The sequence below is a fragment of the Pseudorasbora parva genome, chromosome 20, assembly GCF_024679245.1.
Source record: "Pseudorasbora parva isolate DD20220531a chromosome 20, ASM2467924v1, whole genome shotgun sequence".
Classification (NCBI taxonomy): domain Eukaryota; kingdom Metazoa; phylum Chordata; class Actinopteri; order Cypriniformes; family Gobionidae; genus Pseudorasbora; species Pseudorasbora parva.
Window position 1 is genome coordinate 24,289,530 of NC_090191.1, and position 7,214 is coordinate 24,296,743.

Here is a 7,214-nt window from a genome sequence, read left to right on the forward strand (position 1 = left end):
AGTCGACAAGTTATGAAATACTTTCTATTTATTTATGAGTAAATAAATTTATTTATCTATACATTTTTGAGTAAAATCTTCTTTAAACTGTGGTTTGTTATTTTTCTAAAGCATATTCGAGCTAAAATCACACCAGTTTAAAGTTCGTTTAACAAGCAATCTACCGATATCACGTTGTGCGATTCCAAATGTTGGTAAAAGCTTTATTACTATTTTTTAATTATCAGTTTTCTAAAGTAAATATCTTTGCTGAACAATGAAATCTTTACTGGTTTTTATTGAGTAAATAAAATACATTTTATATTGTTATTAACATTTCAAGATGAGCATGTACTGGATTGAATCAGCATAGGTTTCCATGATGCATTAGGTAGAAAAACCCTGTTACAATATTTGTATAGAATATGATAAAGCAGGCTTTTAAGGAACATTTATTTGTGATCTCTCAATCATCATTATTACATTGCATTATGTTTGACCCCCAAAATTGAAACTACTTATTTCTAAAACATATGTGAGACATCTTGACAACTTTTTATATGCATGGTATGTAAGTAGTCGTTATAGTTTTATAAAAATCTGAATTCCATCTTACCGTTTTTTCCATAAAAAAACACCAAATTGACCTCTATTTCCTATTAATGTGTTTATCCTTCAAGTGTGAGCTTTTCTTTTATATTCTGTCTTAAGGTACAATAAACTGTTCCATTTCAAAATATTAGATTTGTCTGACTATTATTTCATATGGCAGGCTGTAGCAGGTTAAAATATTAACAACATCACATTATCATGAATAAATAAACGACCTCAAGATTTGCACAAGGGTGACAGTCAACAAACTGACAAAGGTATAAACTCAACATGGCAACTAAATCAACAACACCAGTGTAAATAAAAGCAGCAAATGTTCAAACAATGCAGCCATATTAATTATTCATGCTCAAGTGCATGCTGGGAAGAAGGTGAAGGAGATGAATCACAAAACCTTTTGTAGGCCTCTTAGAGCTAACACACTAGAGCGTATCTTCTCTTTTGTAAAAGTATCTGCATACAGTACATTGCTTGCATTTCTTAAAGTTGCAAGTTATTAGAACTTTGAAATAGTAAATCAACAAAAACTATTTTGTTTTGCAAAAATAATAGCACAAATATTTGTTATTTAGTTCTTTATAATGTTACTATTTTTTTGTTTAATACTTAATTTTTTGTAATACTTAACAATTAATACTTAAAAGTTGTTATACAGTTGAGTTTAATTTATGTTTGTATGTTCCCAGTTCTTGGTCAATTTCTAATACAAATTGTTTGTTTGTTTGTTTGTTTGTTTGTTTGTTTGTTTTGAATAGGACATATATAAGAAATTAGTTTTCTGTGTTGTAACAGTCCAACCATCAAATTAAAGTTTATTGCACACTCTAAAAATTTAGTTATTTCAGCTTGATCTGATATTTTGGTATAACCTAATCAGACATGTATGTCATGTGATCATTTAATCATATTAAATAGCTTTTAAATAGCATATTCATTTTTTTTTACAAAAAATAAAAATAAAACGGAGTGTCTATTTACACAGTGCAAATGACCAGTCTTGTTGTCGAGGCTACTGACATTGTCACCAACATCTGATTGAGCCATACAAAATAACAAAATATATATTTTTTAACGAAAGCAGTGGTAGCTAGAAGAGGTGTTTATTTAAATAAAAATTAAGAAAACTGGGAAAGTGGAAATCATGTAGGTGTTATTGGTGGGCTTTAGTGATAAGGACGAGTAATGTCCCAATAAGACAGCTATCAGAACCAGCATTGACTCAATTTCGTGAGCAATTTGAGCTCCAGTTGCTCGTCTGTTTGATCGGACTACATGGGGCAGTCTTCGCTCCCCACGTGCATCAATGAGCCTTGACCACCCATGACCCTCTCGCTGGTTCACCACTGTTGCTTCCTTGGACCAGTTTTGATAGATACTGACGACTGCAGACCGGTAACTCCCCACAAGAGCTGCAGTTTTGGAGATGCTCTGACACAGTCGTCTAGCCATCACAATTTGGCCCTTGTCAAACTCACTCAAATTTCGCTTGCCAATTTGTCCTGCTTCTAACACGTCAACTTTAAGGACAAAATGTTCACTTGCTGCCTAATATATCCCACCCACTAAAAGATAAAGTGATGGAGAGATAATCTGTGTTAATCACTTCACCTGGTCATAATGTTATGTCTGGTTGTTTTAGTAACCAACATATATTACATATACAAAAAAAAAAAAAACATGAAAACATTATTTTTACCAAGGTTTTGAACGATAATGGGTAAAAATACACTACACTGTAGTAAAATAAATAGCTGAATAATGGTTTGAAATCTAAAAATGGTTAAATTAACTTTGTTTAAGTCTAACTTTCTAAATGAATCAATCTGTCTATGTTCCGTTTTTTTTTAAAACAAGCACATATTCAATTTGTTTAGTGGATATATTCTATTCTATTCTATTCTATTCTATTCTATTCTATTCTATTCTATTCTATTCTATTCTATTCTACACTGGCAGAAAAAAGTACAGTGCTGTCACCAGGCAGTACCCTAAGGTACAAAAGCGAGAGAGAGAAAAGCACTGTGTACTTTTAAAGTAATAATATGTACCATTTAGGGGTAAGTAAGGTACAAAAATGTTCCTTTTTACTTTTGTCCCTTAGAGTACCGCCCCAGTGACAGCGCTGTACCTTTTTTTTTCTGACAGTGTATTCTCTTGTCCTATCATCTCAGCATCCCTGTTGTGTTTTCTCAGGTTTATGCATTCGTCCTAGACCCATCACAGATGCCAGTGCCACACTGGACCATGTGTTCCAAGGTCAAATGAACTGTGACTGCGACATCAACGCTGCTGATAATACTGTGTAGCTTGCAGAAAGAGCTTGAAAAATCATTACACTAGCACTCCTTGGCAGAGGCTCAGCCTTTTAATATGCGAGCATGACTGAGAGGTTAAAGCAGATAAATTAGGGAATGAACTCAGACCTTACAGTTGCTTCGAGCTGTTTGGGAAACACGACTGCTTTTGAGTGAGCATTTGCATTGGATCTCAGAGGGTTACACCACTGTAACCACGCATTTACATGTCACATGAGGGTGTTACAGCTTGTATGCAAAGTGTTTGACAGTTGGCTACAGTTCTACTGTTGAGCAAGGACAGAGATTGTTTGTTAGTTGTTACTTGTATGCTTTAGAAAAACACACCACAATTGTACATTTAGGCTACATTAAGTAGGCTTCAATGAAAACAAACATGTGTTTATGTTGGTAAGAGTGGTTGCTAAGGGTGTTTTTGTAGTGATACACAGAGCCGTAGGGTGAGGTGTCATAAACTTGTTTTATTGTGCATAAACACAGATATTAACCAATAAGAACAAAACAGTTTATAAATTAAAATATGGTAAACAGCCTAACTACATTAGCTAACACGAGATATCAATGAACACCACTGCTCTTCAGCATTTACTAACACATTTTTAAAATCTAATGTTGTATCTGTAAATGCACAAATATGAAACAATGAAGAATTTTTATTTTTATTTTCTTACAAAAATTAATAAATGTTTTAAAAATATTCCTAATGGATGCTTCATTTTAGCTAATGCATTAATGTTAACAAATGATACATTACTGTACATTTCTACAATAAATATAGACATATTCATGCTGTATCATAAATAAAGTTAAGAAAATAAAAAATAAGATGAACAAAAAAATAAAATAAAAAAATGCATAATTTATTAATGCTGCAAAGTTAAACACCAGCAATAGGCTGTAATGTTAACATCAGATAATATTTGCAGATAATAGGACCACATATAAAATATTAGTGCAAAACACATTACTATAATGCTGTCATTCAGATTTCTGTAAATTACAATCATTTCCTGATCCTGTGACATCATAGTATACCATTGTACGGACACTTGCAAGTAGCAATAGGAAATTTCTTGCTACTCGACCTAGGTTCTCACATATTTGATTCTGCCAATGTGCCACTCTTTCAGTTATTTTTTTTTTAATTTTTTATTACAATGATAATTTGCAAACGGTATTCTATCCTACACCCACTTTGAAATTGAACTAAACTCACAACCTAAGATTCCTTAAATTCTTTGAATACATATCTAAAGGAAATCTATGTATGTAAAGCATTCCTTGTAATTGTCTGTGTTATTGTATTAATAACTGAGTACTAGCAACTTATGATTTGATTAGAATTAATATTATTTATTTATTTTTCTTGTGTGCGTTTGTTTCTATATGTATTTTATATGTAAACATGACATATTCTATATGTAAGGTTTTGTATCCCTTTATGTTATTGTGTTTGTTATTAGATAAATAGTTTTTAAAAAGCAACAAATAAAAAATAAATTCTTGCTAGTTTGACAAGTTGACATAAATAGTTGAACACTGCCCTCTAGTGCCCTATAGATGCAAACTTGCATTGACTATTGTTTTTATTTGTAAACAGTCGCATGAAGCGCAAATGAGGGTACGAGAAACTTCATCCAATTTTCTTTTGCACAATTTAATAATTGTAAAGAGATATTTACACTTCTTTTCTCCAAATCAACTTGAAGTAAATTCCAGCTGTGCACATTTTACAGCGCGTGTTTACCGAAATGACCCATGAACCCCACACGTAAACACAAATATAATACACACCTTAACCCACTACGACACCAGTGTAACGTCTGCTATAATCACACTACAGTCTACAGTTTGGACCATAGACTTAAAAAGACGACTTGAGACCATTGAACACTAGAGGCCAGTAGAAGCTAAAACTTCACGTGGCAACCTATATTACTCAGCTAACTAGCCTACTAAATATAACACACACAGCACACACGTGTGAGAGGGGAGGTGCAATGCGAGATGTAAAGATATTTCTCTAATGCTCATTAGCAGTAACTAATAAAAGCAGTCCTTGAACTTTTTATTGGTTTATAGGCCTATTTGACATGTCAGTTATCTGAGCTATGTTTTTAACTTCTAGATTTTTGAATGTTAGGGAATGATATTCATTTTGCAACGTTTATCATATTCATTGCAGAATTATTCTTTTCTTGCCTTCACCAATCATTTTCTATTATATTCTTAATTATGGGCTATGTTCTGTTTTGTTTTTGTGCATGACTGTGTGGAGTGCTTGATTTTGATTTGTCAATGAATGCCACATCAGTGGTCTGATATTCTATTCTATTCTATTCTATTCTATTCTATTCTATTCTATTCTATTCTATTCTGAATGGCATGCACAGTATATTGCATTGCAAAATGTCCCAATTTACCAATAATAGAACAGAATTTCAGATCACTGAATTCTTGATTCTTATTGGTAAATATAAACATGTTTGTTTTCATTGAATTTTTCATAGAAATTTTAATTGCGGGTGTTTTTCTAAAGCATATTCTGGCTGAATTGACAACAGTTACCATACTTTGACGTTAGTATAATAAACAATGTAGAAATCAAATCATTGTTCTTCGGTTCCAAAGTTTTGACAGAGACACAATTATTACTCCTTATCATGGCACATGTTCTTGCTGCAGAGTAGAACTGTAGCCAACAGTCAAATACTTTACAAGCTGTAATATCCTCATGAGATCCAATGCATATATATATATATATATATATATATATATATATATATATATATATATATATATATATATATATATATATATATATATATATATATATATATATATATATATATATATATATAGTAAGGGAAGGTCATAAATTAGATATTCACACACATTAAAGGGACAACCCGAAGCCGAGAGGTAGGAAGGGAAGGAACAATATCCAAAAATTGCAAATGCAAAATCTGAAGAAACCACCACCCGTCAACGTAAGTCAGCTGACAGCCGGTCAACAGCCCTAGTTCCTCTGGAAACACCCAGTTTTTCCCAAAAACTACATAGACATCAATGTGGAGAATTTTGTATAAATACCACTGTTCTTTGTCTGCTTGGTGTGCATCTTTTGATTTGATTGCTAGGTGTAACCTCATAGAGAAACTATCTCTCTACAAGCCTAATGCTCAACTGTAATTCTTTGACTTGTATTGCTCATTTGGGAACAAGTTATTTTTTACTTCTATTGCTTTGAACTGCTTATAAGGTAATTAGCCTTTTTGTATTATTCCACTCATACAGGACTGCCCTGTTGAGATTGGAAAGGCTGAAGTATTATAATCTATAATCTTTTGATATTTTGCTAAGCAACTACTGAATTATTGTGTAACCAGTATTTTTATCTTTTGTTCAAATAAACTTTTATTTTATAAAGACAAAGTACTGTTCGACCTCTACTTCAGCTTTTAAAGATAAGTTCAATAAGTATAGAAAGAGCATCATAGTACATCTTACAAGGTCCAAGTCAATTAACCAACCGGGAGAGAATCTGCTGGAAGGGTAAGCATGAATTCATTTAAAGGGTTGTTGATTGAGTATTGTTTTATATTGTTCATATAAGGATGAAAGGTCATTCACCTAGAATACTGGTATAATGTAGATAAGCTAGTATAGGCTAAGGCCTAATTCTGACCTGACAGCACAAGGCTACTTAGTTACAATTATCAATATTGTATTCTAAGGGTTAACCAGGAGTTGAGGTAAATACCAGATCTCACCACTATATATAATATATATATACACACACACTATTATATTCACTGTAAAGTGTTGACTTAACTTAAACAGTAAGGAAACCCTTTGCCTTAAAATGATTATGTAATAAACGTCATACATCATTGAAGAAAAAAAAAGATATTCAACATTTTTCCAATTACGCATGCTTTATTTAGGTTATTTAATCATTTTAAGGCAATGGGCTTCCTCACTTTTTTAAAGTTAAGTCAACTGATCACTTTTACAGTGTAAGTATATTTTATTCTACTAGCTACTCGTCTGTTAAATTTTAAATACAGAATGTTTTATGCCTGTCCGCAATGCAATATTCTCTTCTGTTAACTGTATCTATTAGGCTACATTATTTTCCTTCAATTCAGGAGTAAATTCTCTTTGTGTTGTATAGTATGGTCAAAAGTAAATAAAAATAAACATAATTTAAAAAGTGATGTTAAGTAACTTATAACTGTTAATTAGCCTACATGCAAGACATTTCCAACATAGCCTACTTTTTTGTGCTTTTTTCGTTTCTTTTTT

At 32.0% G+C, this 7,214-nt stretch overlaps 1 long non-coding RNA gene across 1 annotated transcript in view; it reads left to right on the forward strand.

Annotated features, from left to right (window-relative positions):
- The window catches only part of LOC137049860 (uncharacterized), a 52,679-nt gene extending 49,218 nt beyond the window's left edge, over window positions 1-3,461 (forward strand). Inside the window, exon 3 of the long non-coding RNA XR_010899740.1 lies at window positions 2,785-3,461. This is a non-coding gene — a long non-coding RNA (uncharacterized lncRNA). The remainder of the gene's footprint in view (window positions 1-2,784) is intronic.
- The last annotated feature ends 3,753 nt before the right edge of the window (window positions 3,462-7,214 follow it).